The sequence below is a fragment of the Podarcis liolepis genome (assembly GCF_965112155.1).
Source record: "Podarcis liolepis genome assembly, chromosome: 2".
In the NCBI taxonomy this organism is placed as follows: Eukaryota; Metazoa; Chordata; class Lepidosauria; order Squamata; family Lacertidae; genus Podarcis; species Podarcis liolepis.
In genome coordinates this window covers 90331696-90347841 of record NC_139555.1, presented here as the reverse complement: position 1 = coordinate 90347841, position 16146 = coordinate 90331696, and the positions used below count along the sequence as shown (strand labels likewise).

The 16146-nt window shown below is 41.1% G+C and overlaps 1 protein-coding gene and 1 long non-coding RNA gene across 4 annotated transcripts in view; one reads left to right on the top strand and one right to left on the bottom strand.

Annotated features, from left to right (window-relative positions):
- GRM7 (glutamate metabotropic receptor 7) overlaps window positions 1–16146 on the top strand; it is a 392717-nt gene that overhangs the window by 367185 nt on the left and 9386 nt on the right. The gene's annotated exons all lie outside the window — the stretch shown is intronic.
- The window catches only part of LOC310702126, a 43506-nt gene continuing 41455 nt past the window's right edge, over window positions 14096–16146 (bottom strand). The window contains exon 4 of the long non-coding RNA XR_014523272.1: window positions 14096–15375. This is a non-coding gene — a long non-coding RNA (uncharacterized lncRNA). The remainder of the gene's footprint in view (window positions 15376–16146) is intronic.

Below are 16146 nucleotides of genomic sequence, written 5' to 3'. Positions count from 1 at the left end.
GAGTTTCAAGCCAGCAGCTATTTCACTCTCCTCATACACGATTTGCCCTACTTTTAAAATAGGACAGATATTCACAGCTCGGCTTTACCTGTGGTCCTTTGGCATTTGAATTTCTTCAGCAGCAATATTTGCTTTATAAAAAACAACACCCTAACCACTTAGTAGCTCTTCTGTATTCCAGAGTTATTTGCCAGCAAGAGGTCAGCTAGTTCTTCAGCTAGCATACAGCACGATACATTTATCTGAACCCACCCAGCAATAATCTGTTTTAGATATTAGATTCCTGATTTTAAGAAAAATGACAGGATCCTGCCCACCTTCCTCACCCCTTTGCATTATCTCACTTTAAACATGTCGTGCATTTATCAGACCTGAATTTGGTGCCTTAAGTAAGGTAGGATATTATAAGTCCAGCTTTACAGGAACTGAGTTAAAGAGATGCTCACTCAACTGAGATACAATCCTAAGTCAAAACCCAGAGCCAAGCACCTGGGATTGTTGTTTCCAAAGCAACAGCAGCATGGTCCAGTACCTAAGCAGTATCTAACATGTATCAGCAGGGGAGAGCAATAGACCACAGCTTTTCAAGAATCGTTTTAGCCTGAAGCAAAGCTTTGTTTCCCCCTTTTGAGCTCCGTACCAGTGGTGGGTGTTCTTTTAACTGTGTCTTACTACAGTGTGAGGATAACAGAAGTTTTAGCTTCTGAGGCTTCAATCCTAAAACCACACTAAGTCCCATTGAACACAGTAAGACCTATATCAGAGAAAGCATGCATGGAAAGAGCTCCTTACTGCGCCTAACTGGCTGCTTTTCTGGACTGCTTAATTTTTAGAAGACGGTTGCTTGTTGTCGTTTATACAGCCTTCAATCCAGGGCTCCATCACAATTCACCATGTTGTGCTTGCCAGCACTGAGAGCTTACCCCTACCACCAGCAAGGGGAGCCCATTGTAAAACAGGGTGGGGCTTTGTATTACAATTCAGTCCTCGCCTAAGGCTTCCCTGTGCCCTGTCCTCCTTGGAATGAGTGTGCCACTGTGCATTAGAAGTCACATGCAAAGCAATGTATTCACATGTAGAATAGCACTTGCTTCACCCAGAGCTGGATTTAGGTTTGAGGAGGCCCCAAGCCAGGGGCCAGCAAACCTTTTCAGCAGGGGGCCGGTCCACTGTCCCTCAGACGTTGTGTGGGGGCGGACTATATTTTGAAAAAAAATATGAACCAATTCCTATGCCCCACAAATAACCCAGAGATGCATTTTAAATAAAAGGACACATTCTACTCATGTAAAAACACGCTGACTCCCGGACCATCCACAGGCTGGATTTAGAAGACGATTGGGCCAGATTCGGCCCCCAGGCCTTAGTTTGCCTACCCATGCCCTAAGCTCCTGAAGGTATTGGGGCCCTTTACATGTCCAGCTGTCCTTTGTCAACAACAAATTGTCACTGTTTTTTGTGTTGAATATACGCTATATGGTAATTTATGAACCTAATAGGTATCTAAAGCCATTTGAACATAACAAATAGGAGCCTACACAACACAAAACACTGTTGCTGTATGTAGGTTTTATTTTATTTGATTTTTATCTTATATTTTGGAACTGTACATCCTGTTTTTCTTCCTTTAATTTTTTTGGGGGGCCCCTTGTTTAGTTCATATGTAAATCCGGCAATGACTTCACCCCATCTCACATACAATTAGATGGTTGACTCTTTTGACAATGGCCACATTCAAATGATCATACTCTGGCTTAATAAATCGAGGTGTGTGTGAATCTTTCAGCCACATGCTCCATCCTTACATCATCCTTTCCTTCCTCAATGTGCTGTGATAAGACAGGAAGTTAACTCTTGTTTTCCATTTTGTTGGAATTGAGAAATGGACGTTACCAGATTTGGAACAAGCTTGGATCCTAAACCACAATTCTTTCAGCTTAAAAAATTCCTTCCAGTAGCACCTTAAAGACCAACTAAGTTAGTTCTTGGTATGAGCTTTCGTGTGCATGCACACTTCTTCAGATACACACTTTCAGCTGTTTGTTGGAGAGGACCCTTAACAGCATTGCTTGCCCTGCGAGTCATTGATTCAGTGAAGCCCAAGTGTCTGCATACTGATATGATACCCTGCCTGGGGACCTGAGTTTAGGTGCACTAAAAACAAGTCCATTGATTTCAACAAGACTGATAGTAGTGCACAAAGTTAAACTGGTGCAGCATATGTCTTTGTAAGGCTGGACCTAGGCGACATAATCCTCAAAGTGTTCTGCGGCATTGGAATGAACAGAGCTTGTTCCAGCAAGGTTTTTAAGGATCAGTAGCTTCATTTCCTAATACATTGCTGCAGAATGCCTCTCCATCTGGGCAGTTAGAGAGCTGTTCGTTGCCTGCATTAGCAATTCACATAATTATTGATTACAGCATTAGCCCTTACCATCTGTAAGGTGTTTCCTAAAGGCCAAGCTCTGTTATCCTGCCCACATTAGCTGCTGTATTAATTTAGTTGTCAGTGGATATTTCAGCCCTCTGGGCGTCTCTGCTTTATTTCCATTCATTATATCGTTTTCTTTACCCTTTGGAACTCAAAACAGGTGTTCATGCTAGATAGCCTGATGGGGAAAAAATTTTGTGGGCCTTAGGCATCCTATGTGTCTTCACCTATACAGATTTTCTTTGAATTGTTTCTAATTACTTAGAAAATTCCCTGGAATTAAAATAATTAACACCATGTTTTCAGTAAATTTTAGAGCCAATAACAGTGCCCCAGCAAATGTATAGGTTTTGAAAAGAACGACCATACGCAGAGGGATATGTTCAAACAGGAAAATGTTTGCCTGTATCATGAGGTCTTGGGCAGTTTTAGTGGTGCCATCAGGGCAGGACTTTGGGGCAAATATGCCAGGCAGAATGAACAGGAGGCTCCCCAAACTCAGCAGGGCCAGCTCACTTACATTTTAAAATAAGTGAAGAAATATAGTAGAACATTAAGTTCAAAGACTAAATCATCTAATTGCACTACTGGTGAGTTTCCCTGGAACATCTGGATGAACATCGATTGCTGGCTGAAATGGCTCTTCTACTGAACAAGGATTTTTTAAATATTCTTCTGGTGTGCCTTTCCTAGCCTACTTTGTTAGGGGGAAAGACCAGTGTGTTAAATCTACATGATTCCCTCCCCCCACCCCCCGCTAGCATTCTTTAATTCTAATTGATGGTGATGATGGTGATATTTGAACATACATATCCCAGATGTGTTAGAATGGTAAGGCTTATCAGATTGAGCTAAGAGATAACTATGATAGGGAAGGCATGTCAGAAAACACAGTAAGTGTAGGTGTGTGAGATAAATTGTGTGAATTGTGTGCAGCCCACGTCTTTATTTTTTAAAAGTGCCTGTGTGAAAATAATACAATAGCCCAAAGACCATAAGTCAATTATCTGTATCAAATTCTCCTTTCAATTGTTCCCTGAAAACTCATTTATCTCCTGGATGCAGTGTAGTCATACATGAGAGCAACTCATGTCAAAATGTGCTATTTTTCACTTGCTTTTGAATAAGGGTACAAATGAATAGTTGCCATAGTTACTGTTAGTTGATACTATGCCGATCACATTTGGGGGATGCTATGAAGATCATACTGTGTGCATGCACACAAAAGCTTATACCCAGAACAAACTTAGTTGGTCTCTAAGGTGCTACTGGACATATTATTATTATTATTATTATTATTATTATTATTATTATTAATTTCAACTGTGTCTCACCAACACAACTACCTACATGAATCTAGTAAAGCAATGTTTGGGTCATTTGATCAAGGAATATATGTATGTATGTATGTTGGTACCTCAAGTTACATATGCTTCAGATTACATATGCTTCAGGTTACACACTCCGTTAACCCAGAAATAGTGCTTCAGGTTAAGAACTTTGCTTCAGGATAAGAACAGAAATTGTGCTTCGGCGGCGCAGTGGCAGCAGGGGGCCCCATTAGCTAAAGTGGTGCTTCAGGTTAAGAACAGTTTCAGGTTAAGTACAGACCTACGGAACAAATTAAGTACTTAACCTGAGGTACCACTGTATATCACACTAAAATGCTGATGAATTTTCATAAGTACTTAAAAAACCCCACAAACTGATGTGGAAACTGAACTTAGAATTTGGGGGGAAGGGGAGAGAGAAATCAGAATTGACACATTTGGTCATCCCCAGCACTGCTAGTTTTCTCTCTGACAGATGGAGGCTCTGTGAGCTGCTTGAAAAACAAAGCGTCAACAGATGCAGTTGATCACATCATACAGATGTGGTGGGGAAGAAGCTGGAGCAGCTGCATTTCTGCTTTGAGCTGCTTTGATGTTAAAGGGATAGAGGCTCTTGCAGGAGAAAAAGGTGGCAGCCCTAACGAGTATGCTAAAATTTATTGCGCTTTGTGATTACAAGGCTGTGGGACTCCAGCATGCATGGTAGTTTACAGGTGACCAATGTAATGCCTCCCAGATATTGCTGTACTACATTAAAGTAGTTTTTAATATTCTGTTTTAATTGTTGTGACCCACCCTGCGACCTCAGGTGAAAGGCTAACAACAACAACTCTCAGCTTCCCTGACCATTGGCCATGTAGCTTGATTGATGGGTGCTGAAGGACAACATTTTCAGATAGGGCCAGCCCACACATGAGGCAAGGTGAGGCAACCACCTCAGGCAGCAGGATCCACATGGGCAGATCCCGATGTAGATCGTTTTTGCCCCCTTGCTCCTGATGTAGATCTTCACTCACCCCTTCTTCCCTGATAGGGAGCGGCTGCCATTTTGTGATTTGCCTCAGGTATCAAAATGTCTTGGGCTGGCCCTATCTGCAGAGCATCACATTGATGACTACCCCAGTAGTAGGCTCTTCACAAGAACACTCGAGAGGGTTTTCTAAAGGTTCCGTAAGATATTCCTCATTACTCAAAGTGGAACCATAAAAATGCCATAAAATATTTGTTTGATCTAGGTACATAAGCATGTGTGCTCTGAGACAATTCAAATCACTCATCATTGCAAGTAAGCGGCTGGGCTGCTACTGTGTCCAGTGTTGCATGAACTAAGGCATTAAAAAGAAATCTCATCCAAAGATTGCAGAATGAAAACATCTGCCAATTTGCATTTCTTCTTGTTTTTAAGCAGCTGAAATATGTTAAAGTGATAAATGAGCTAGAGAGAGAAAATGAGCTAGCAGTACAAAAACTGTATTTATTGAATTTTGGCACCAGCAATAATATTACAGTTGTACATAAAGGCATTTTGAACTGAGGGTATAAAGCAACAGAAGCTAATTCAAAAGCTTTACTGAGATTAGTAGGGATCATGTATTTCAAATAAGAACGGACAGTTCAGTCTATTTCTGGTCTGTGACACTTTCATCTGTGTTCATTTGTAAGTCCATCTCATTTCTGCATTCATCTGTGGTTTTATTTTTTTAAAAAACCTGCATTCATTTTAAACGTGTTTTGAATGCATTTTCCCACAAAATATGCATTTCTAAACGTATATTATCTCAAATTATGTTTTTCTAAGAATTAAATTTCTTAGAAAATCTTTTCTTTTAAAACGCACCATGTCCTTTTTGGGAGTTGAGAGCTGCATCACAATATTCAGAGGCACAAAAAAAATTGTGAGGAATAACGATGTGTTTATTTGCACATTACTCTGTGAGATGCAGATCAGATGAGTTCACAAGAATAAAATTCCTCAAATATATTTAATAATGTTGTTTTACTGTTGTTTTCATTTCTATACCACTTTCTATATTTAAGAAAAAATTCAAAGAGGTTTACAACACATTGAAACATCAAATAAGCACATACACCAAGTATTGGCAAAACCTATTGGTGTTTCGCAACTTCCTGACTAGTTGCAGGACCTTAGCCAGACCTACCAGAGTACACGCAGAAACCACAGAAGCAATTGGCAACTTGGCTGCAGACAGGATAGACGAAGCAGGAACCAGGAACTTGTAGTTAGGTGTTTATTATATACAGTAGACTATTTATAGGAACAGAACACAGATCTTTAGCTAGCTCTCTTTCACACGACTCACAACTCCTACACTGACACAGAACAACTCTGAACCTCTGAACTCCTGAACTAACACATTCCAGTTAGTAGGCCATTAATTATCACTCCCTTGAAAGAGCTTGACCAATCAGGGAGCTGTCTTCATGTCTCTGTTATCACCAGGCAGACTTACTCCTTCAGATTGCCTTCTGGCTGTCTGCCAAACCTTAACTGACTCTGTGTGAGTAGCTGCACGTACACAGTTTCCCAACACCAAGCTTAGTTTTAACCAATGAAATAATTGTGGTAAATATATTCCAGCACAATCCTAGCCATGTCTACTCAGAAATAAGGCGCTACTGAATTTAATAGGGATGCTCCCAAACAAGTGGCGTTAGTACATATTTACCTGAGAGTAAATCCTACTGAACACAATGGAGATAACTTCTGAGAAGTAGGAGACATTGTTTAGATTAAATATATAGCAACAGCAATCAGCATTCTCTTGTCAAGATGATACGTGGATATGGGAACAGGTAGAATAACACTGAAAATATATCAATTATTACCGTATTTGTATCACAACTTTGCATCCAAGGAGCTCAGGGCACTATTGTGGGATCATTCCATTTTATCTTCATGCCTCTCCTGTGGATGGATTAGGCTCAGAGATAAGGACATTCTCAACAAATTTTATGACTAAATTGGGATTTTATTGCTCTTAATAAATATAGTTTGCTGGTTAGCTTTTCCAGCACTTGTCCTAAGCTCTGTAGTTAGTAGATGAAGTAAGAAATTCCAGACACAAACTTAATTTAAATTAAAGACTTGTAATTGGTGATGCCCTTGAAGACTTGCCCTGTCTCACAGCATATAAACTTGTCCTGTTCCTAATTAAGGGTTCCAGTGAACTTTGCCAAGCTTGGGTTTGGAAACTTCAATTCCCTAGCAGGAACTTTCTAACACACTGCTTGTTGGTGGAGAAATAACAATGGCTTGCTGCAGTTGTTATTTCAAGGACCATCATACATTGGTGGTTCATTGCATTTGGTCTCCTGGGTCACAAATTGGCCAGTTGAAGGCCAGTAGAAGGATCTGGCAACTTCTGTTTCAGTGTATCTGAAGAAGTGTGCTTGCACACGAAAGCTCATACCAAGAACTAACTTAGTTGGTCTTTAAGGTGCTACTGGAAGGAATTTTTTTGTTTTGACTATGGCAGACCAACACGGCTACCTATCTGAAATTGGCCAGTTGTATCTCAAGCTAGTGCTTTATGAATGAATGTACTCAGACACAGGGTATCTCTCCAATGTAACAGATTAGCTTCAGAGTTCAGTACCATGGCTTTTAGTAAGGAATGGCATGGACAGCAATGTGGTGGCAATGCACTTAATTCTGAGTTTCCAATTTGAAATTACTTGTGGCACCCGCCTCTTTCCTTGCCACACATCCTGTTGCTTCTGCACAAACATGCTGTAAAGCACCCGTGCAAATGACTTCACACGGGGCTGTTCTTCTAACCTACAATTGGGTCTATGAATGTCTGTACAATACTGGTTACAGGTAGGTAGCCATGTTGGTCTGCCGTAGTCAAAACAAAATAAAAAAAATCCTTCCAGTAGCACCTTAGAGACCAAGCAAGTCTGTTATTGCTATGAGCTTTAGTGGTATCTGAAGAAGTGTGCATGCACACGAAAGCTCATACCAATAACAAACTTAGTTGGTCTCTAAGGTGCTACTGTATACAATACTGGCGTGTGATGATTCGGTGGGGGGGGGGGAACTATTTGTGTACTCTTGGAAGGCGGAGAAACACCCTCATTTTGATAGTATAGCATGCACCTGGAAATTATACTGAGCTATTTTGGATGAAAAAGGAAAGGAAATCAGCCCTGAGTGCTCACTGGAAGGACAGATCGTGAAGCTGAGGCTCCAATACTTTGGCCACCTCATGAGAAGAGAAGACTCCCTGGAAAAGACCCTGATATGGGAAAGATGGAGGGCACAAAGAGAAGGGGACGACAGAGGACGAGATGGTTGGTCAGTGTTCTCGAAGCTACCAAAATGAGTTTGACCAAACTGCGGGAGGCAGTGGAAGACAGGAGTGCCTGGCGTGCTCTGGTCCATGGGGTCACAAAGAGCCGGATGCGACTAAACGACTAAACAACAACAAATTTTGAATGAATATCTCACCAATAAAACAAACTGAAGACTCTGAACTGCATAGATAACTAGACAGAACTGAAATTCTGACAGTTCAAGAAAACAATGAGTCTTGCTATTTGGGGAGAAAAGGCAGCAGGTGAGTTCAATGGAAATTATTTCCATGCCTGGCTTAAACCGTGGAGAAGCCAACACAGTCTTGCAAAAAGAAAAACATGGTTAATGGCATTGCTTAAATGTGAGAAAGTAATTTGCAAGCCTTTGTTATCTTTCAAGTCACTGGAACTTAAATGAGAACAGACATATTCAACAGTCTTAAGACAGTTTACATTGAAATGGCTCTCTGTGATTTATGCTTTTTAATTAAAGGCACTTAAGGTTTACTGTAAATTATGTGAGCTGGTTTTGTTTCTGAATAATGCATCTTTGTTTCAATCACAATGAAACAATGTAGCTACACATTTATTAAGACCCTCTGCCACAGAACACATCTTGGGTTCCTTGCACACCAAAGAATGGAGGCAAGGGAGTAATTCACAAAAATAATACATTCATCAAATTAAATGTTTTCCTACCCTGCATAACAAAAAATGCTGCTCTTCTAAGAATTCATCCATGCTTAAAAATAAAAATAATAGCAACCTGCTCAGGATTGCATAGGTAATCACTAATCTGTTGCCTATGTTCTCTTTTTGGTCCATTTATGCCTCAACTCTGTGCTGTTAGAGGTTCAGGGATGCTTTATAGTTTGCAAGTTAGATGGAACTGATATAGATATTTGAATAGTCTACAAAATGATCCGAGGGTGGTGCTTTGGGGACACCTTACAACTCTGCAATCCTATGATTCTATTGTAATTCTGCTTCCCACATCAATGGAGCATAATTAGACCCACAATGTAAATTGTGTACATTCAATTAATGTGCATGGTTTTTCTCCCCAAAAAAGTAAATAGCACTGCAAGGAAGTCCTTGGGAAGTGGGATGAAGAGATGGTTTTTGTTCAGACTGTGGGAGGAAGAGAGATTTATTTTCCTGCTCTTGGTTCAGGCTTCCCCATGAGTCCTATTCACATAACAGAAGAGTGCATTAATTGCATTAACACAATTCATGTCACATCTTATTTGACCCTTATTCTCTTACCTGTAGAAAGACAATTTCTCTGTAGAGCTCCTAACATGAATGGCCATATGGCATCTGCATTTGTCCACCTTTTATCTGTAAATATTTAATCTTCAGCATCACTTGCTGTGAAATAAGACTGCCATTATTTTGGCCATTGCCCAGTGGGAGCTTCCAGATCTGTGTCACATGTTTCCTTATAAAGGTTTAATACCTACACTTTGTTTACCATAACTGGTTTATCAAACAGTTTGACTTGAGTGTAGAAACACTTTATTTTAATGGGTATCCATTTAATTACAAATACTAATCTGAACATTTATCGTTCAACCTTAATATGCTGATGGGTACTTTGCTTTAAGTAAATTCCTTCAAGTACACATTGATGGGTCTTCTGTGCTCTAAGTAGATTGTAAATTATTTTAAAATATTGACTATATTAATGATGCACTCCAGAGGATAGTAGTCTCCGACAGACTCTACACTGCATCGATTAGCTAGCTATACTGTCAATAGATACTACCATATTCCAGATGGCACACAGTAAAGCAGATATTTTCTGCAAATTATACAAAAGTAGCTGAAAGTTCCTGGCATCTCTTGGGAATTCTGAGAAACAACAAAAAGCCTGAGATTTATAAATTGATAATAAAATATGTTCACTTTTGTGCACACATATTTTATGTTCACTTGTATGCACACATGACCTGACCATGGAAAATCTGAATAGAATCCAACCCAGAATTTGGGCTTTTAAATTAACACTGTTTCCTTTCTCCTGCCCCTGATCACAAAACAGTATGTTCTCTGTGGGGAACATAATATATTAACATTAATATTAATTTATTATTTATACGCCAGCCATATGGCTGGGTTTCCCTAGGCACTCTGGGCGGCCTCCAACAAAATATAAAAAATACATTGAAACATCAGTCATTAAAAACTTCCCTAAACATGATGGCGGAGCAGACCCCTCCAGGATTACTCACTTGGCACATGGCTCAATTTCTGTATCAGCTGTCACTATTACAAAGGGGGCCAAAACCAATGGCAAGAGGTATCTTTGGAGATGTCCACGTCAGCACAGTTTGGAACTGCTACATCAAATTGGGAAGCGATATCTGCAGAGGCATCCAGATTGGCACAGTTTGAAACTGTGTGGTCCACCAGCTGAATTCAAAACAGGGTCTGATGGCATTCAATCATAGGCCGAAATCCACTCCTAGAACCTACCTAACTGGGCAACAATATTTCCAGAGGCATCTGAAGTGGCGGAGTTCAGAATGTTTCAGTCCGCCATCTTGATTCAAAATAGCATGCAGTATCCCAAAAACTGCCTCGGGAACCACCGTATCAGGTTTGGTGATGGTATCTCATGAGGCTCTGGAATGCACAGAGAACAGATGAATAGACAGGCACATCACCTTCCAAAATATATGGTAGATCTGCTTAGAGTATGAAAGGGGCATCAACAGCCAAATGCTTACTACTTCAAAAAGAAGGCATGCAGTTGTCTGTAAATGTTTGCTTATTATAGTCTGTCAAAATATTAACAACCTCAACACCTCTTATTTTCCATTGATTGTGTTAGAAATGGTTGGGGGGGGGTTGTTTTTCTTTTTAGCTTGTTTGCTTTTTGCTTCAGAACATTATTTCTTGCAATACTGGTTACTATGACAACATGGCACATTTTTTGTTTCGTGTGATTTCTCTCCTTGTTTTCACCAGATCTATTCATACTAGTTTCAAAGAGGGTTTTATGTGGCACATCCCTTGATGAAGTCATATCAGTGTGTTGGACTGAGTACTTCTTTGGCTTCCATTAAGTCCTTAGTTCCCATTCTGGGCTCACTGTTTAGATCAGATATTTTCACTATGCCTAAATTATTTACCGAATTTTTCGCTCTATAGGACGCACCCGACCATAAGACGCACCTAGTTTTAGAGGGGGAGAACAAGAAAAAATAATTCTCCCCCTCTCTGCTCAGCACCCCTTCAGCGAAGCGGCAGGAGAAACGGAGCCCCTTCCATTTCTCCTCCCGCTTGGCTGAAGGAGCGCTGTGCAGCTCTCCCTCTCTGCTGAAGCTGGGAGAGTCTTGCTCTCCCAGCTTCAGCAGAAGGAACCCGAAGCCTGCAGAGCACAGTGGGAACTTACGCTGCGCTCCGAAGGCTTCAGGCAGCTATCCCTGAAGCCTGGAGAGCTAGAGGGGTCGGTGCGCGAAAGCAACGTGAAGCCTCCGGAGCATGGAGGAAGCGCTCCCTCTGCGCTTCAGAGGCTTCGTGTTGCTATCGCATTTGCTCCACAGGACGCACACTCGTTTCCCCTTAATTTTTGGAGGGGGAAAAGTGCGTCCTATAGAACGAAAAATACGATAATTTCAAACCTGTTTCAACTGAATGAACTCTTTTAGAGGGTTGTGGTCTGCCAGCCTTTGCCATTTAACCCATTGTCTCAGAAACAGTACTGTGATGATACCATAAGCTCTGGACTGCCCACGACAGGACAATTAGTGCATCATTAAAATAATAGAACTAAACCAAGGACATGCACTCGATGCAATCTTATGTCTTGATGTGCAAAGAGCGCTAATTAGATTACAATTTCCTGTCTGATAATAAAGCTTAAAGCTTAGAATTATGACTGGATACAATGGGCTGCTGTTCTTCCTGAATATTGGCAAAGAGGACTGGTCTTCTTGCACAAGAGGAGTCTAGCCTCATCCTCTGTGTAGTTACACTGTTGTGGGGCCAGAACATATGTGCTACACAACCTTGTGCATAAGGAACTGAACCATGCTAAGTCTCATTAAAAGAAACAGCAGTACCAGCTGTAGGTGTAGTTGAAGGATACATGACAGTACTGCAGATTTAAGGCTTTAGAATGGTAGCTGGAGCAGAACTAAGCAGCTGTATTCTGCTTTGGGTTCCATTAAAACAACAGGGGCAAACTATTCTTTTTGTAACACTACAATTAAAGCATCCTTTTCAGGAGGAAGATGCATAACAGATGTATTTCTGCTGGGTTTGAATTGACGTAAGTCAAAATGCCTTGCTTCAAGGATCGTGCTCTTGGTGAGATTTGCAAGAACAGCTTCTAAAAGCAAGTGAACAAATTGACTAGTTGTCTGGGGGAGAAACGACAGCAAATATGATCTAATGATGCAAGACATCTCAAAGGATTCCAAAATATTTGAAAATAGGTCATATAAACTGAAAATAACTAAAACAGCAACACACAGCTATTGGTACAAGTTGCCAGAATGTGGATACACATTCAAACATGTATCCCATTGAAAGCAATGCTGTGTGGGTAGATGGAATCCAGAACCCCTCTCCATGCACTGCTTTTGAAGTCTTACCGTGCAATTTAGAAGCCATCAAGTGATTGCCCACTTATGTCTGTGTATCTCCTTAAGTACCTACAATAATGTAATAAAATAAAAACGTAATTAAATACAATTAAATACAAAAATGTAATTAAATAATAATAATCCTCAGATCATTTGCAGTCAGACTCATCTCACTTTGTTTTGATCCAGTTCAGGATTATACCATTATACCATTCACATCTCCAGAGTTTGAGTGCTTTTTGGTTACTCAGTGCAACTTTCTGGCTTCTTGTGAATATTGAAGCATCCATATAATTAAGGTAAAGGTAAAGGGACCCCTGACCATTAGGTCCAGTCATGAGCAACTGTGCTGTTGCAGCGCTCATCTCACTTTATTGGCCGAGGGAGCCGGCGTACAGCTTCCGGGTCATGTGGCCAGCATGACTTAAGACGCTTCTGGTGAACCAGAGCAGCGCACGGAAACACTGTTTACCTTCCCACCGGAGTGGTACCTATTTATCTACTTGCACTTTGACATGCTTTCAAACTGCTGGGTTGGCAGGAGTAGGGACCAAGCAACGGGAGCTCACCCCGTCGCGGGGATTCAAACTGCCGACCTTTTGATCGACAAGTCCTAGGTTCTGTGGTTTAACCCACAGCGCCACCCGCGTCCCTATCCATATAATTAACTAGCTCTAATTTAGATAAGGCACCTACTTATACCATCACATTGTGCAATGCAATGTGCAATAATAAATATACTGCAGTAGAACATTTGGAAATATTGTAATCTGATGACTGCTACTTCAAACTGCTCTTGCAGGCAGCCAAGGTTAAAGAAAATTATTATGGTGAACATCTATAATTGTTACTTATGGTTCAGGCATCGTTTTGTGTGATAGTATTTTACCAGTTCCATGGGTAACAAGCTCACACAGTTTTTTGATAATTTACTTCTATTGCTAGCCCAGTCTGAGTTTGTTTAAGGATTGTAAATAATGTGCATTTATAAGAAAGCTAACAATGAGAGAGTCTCAGGGTAGCATTCAACCATGACTCAGTCATGAAATATTTTAAAGAAGCAAACACATAAATGTAAAATGACCAGCATATAACCATGTGTACAGTGGTGCCCCGCAAGACAAATGCCTCACAAGACGGAAAACTTGCTAGACGAAAGAGTTTTCCGTTTTGGAGGTGCTTCGCAAAACGAATCTCCTATGGGCTTGCTTCGCAAGATGAAAATGTCTTGCGAGTTCCTGCAGTTTTTTCCCTCCCCCCTTTTTCTAAGCCGCTAAGCCGCTTATCAGCTGATCCGATAAGCCGCTAATAGCGCTAATAGCGCTAATCCGTCAATGGGCTTGCTTCGCAAGACGAAAAAACCGCTAGACGAAGAGAATCACAGAACGGATTCTTTTCGTCTTGCGAGGCACCACTGTATATGCAAACAAAGATACTGAATATCCAGTTAATGTCCTTAACATTATTCCACAAGCAGAGATATCGGGTCATGGAAGAGGAAGAAGGTAGGAAATGTTTGGAGATTCCTCTGGCAGTGCCTGCCCTGCCCTGCCCCCAAATCTATTCTGGTTGCACAAGGCCACCAATTCAATACCACCCATTGACTCTAAATGTAGAAATATATTGATGGATGCCTTAAATTGGCTCTCTAAGGATTTTGAAATCGCATTTTGTTTTTACAGTGGTACCTCAGGATGCGAACAGGATCCCTTCCGGAGCCCCGTTCACATCCTGAACGGAACGCAAGACGTGACGGCTCGTCTGCACATGTGCATGTCACGTTTCGCCGCTTCCGTGCATGACGTCATTTTGAGCGTCTGCGCATGCACGAGCGGCGAAAGCCGGATGTAACGCGCTCCATTACTTCCGGGTTGCCGCGGAGCGCAACTCGAACTCACTCAACCGGAAGCACATTCAACTCGAGGTATGACTGTTTATATTTGAGGTTTGTGTCTCCTGGATAGATACTTGACACAAGTCATTTTAATGGATCAACATAATTTCTGTATCCTCCTTAAGAAAAAGAAACACATGAGACATTTGTTCCATTTGTTCTATTTGTCACATCACCAACAACTACCAATGCATGTTCTGGAGGCTTAACTACAAAACCAGATATGAAACTTTGGCAACAGTAGGTGTCCCAGATGTGCCTGTTTGCCCATTTGCTCAGATCTTAGCATTACTGTGCATTGTTCCTCATTTGAAGGCACAGAGTCATGGCCTAATTAAGAGTGGTTCTCAGCCAGGAAACCTACCTGTGCATTTTTCAGCTTTAGAAGTGAGTAGTTAGTCTTGCACAATTTATAACACATTGTAAAACTGACCATCTGAGTACTGTGGTTTATTGTTTCTGAGCTTTGACCCCATTTAAAGCACAGGCCAGCTTGTTCACTAGCACCCACAATGTTAGTTAACATGTTCTCAACATGTTGCCACCCCATCCCTCTCCAGATTCATGATAACCTTAGAAACTTATTTCAATATTCACTTACCTCCCTGGCAGTAATCCCCAATGTACTCTGGGGGATTTGTATAGGAATGTATAGGAGTGTGGCGATTCACAGCTTTGAATCTTTGATTTCTGCTCCACAAATGAAAAGGAATAATACCTGCTGCCTCTTTAAAGTGGGTTGAATATTGTGTATGCTATTCTGAATTCTGAGGCAGGTGCTCTGCCTTCAAGGAGAATCCATCAGTGCTGGAGGGGCAAGTAGGAAAAAGCAAACAAATTATAAAGTTGGAATTTGTTAGGAGAAGCTCAGTTCTGAAAAGCCAAAGATCAGTTCAGCATATAAGTGGATTCTGATGTTATCTCTGCAGAACCATTTCAAATCAGCGTGTCTAAAAGTACCTGATTGTCAACAAGCAATAGTGAATCAAAGGGGGGATCTGATGTACATCAGCACATGAAAGGCAATGATGACATGAAATGATGTTGTGTTTCCTTCTGTGCTTCAGCTTTCGGTGATAGACGTGAAGCCATTTTAACGTGATACCCCAAATGACCCTGGAGTTTACACAGTATTGAAAACAGTCTCACCCTTAATTTCATTTAGCTAATACAACCGTTGGTGGCCATGCTCTGAACTGTTTCCAAAGACCTGGGCAGAATGTGTCAGTTTCTGTCAGGATTTTGTTTTCCAGTGATATGTCTTAAGGTCCTGCTGTGAGGGGGGTACAAAAGTAAACTGAGGCTGGAGTCTCATCCTCCCCCCCCCCAAATGTATGAGAGCTCTGAGCAAAATATGATACTGTTAAGGCTATGAGACAAGCACTCGAGGCTACACGCTCAGCTGTGTGTATGTGTGGCTTATAGACTTATACAAGTCTCTTTAGTAATAGTTTTATTTCCAACATACCAGCTCATTCTGCCAGTAGCACTCAATTGCCACCAGTCACTGTCATCTCAAAGGGATGCCCAGATCTGATAACCTTGGGAAAGTAAATGTAGCATTTCTGCTAAGAGGCA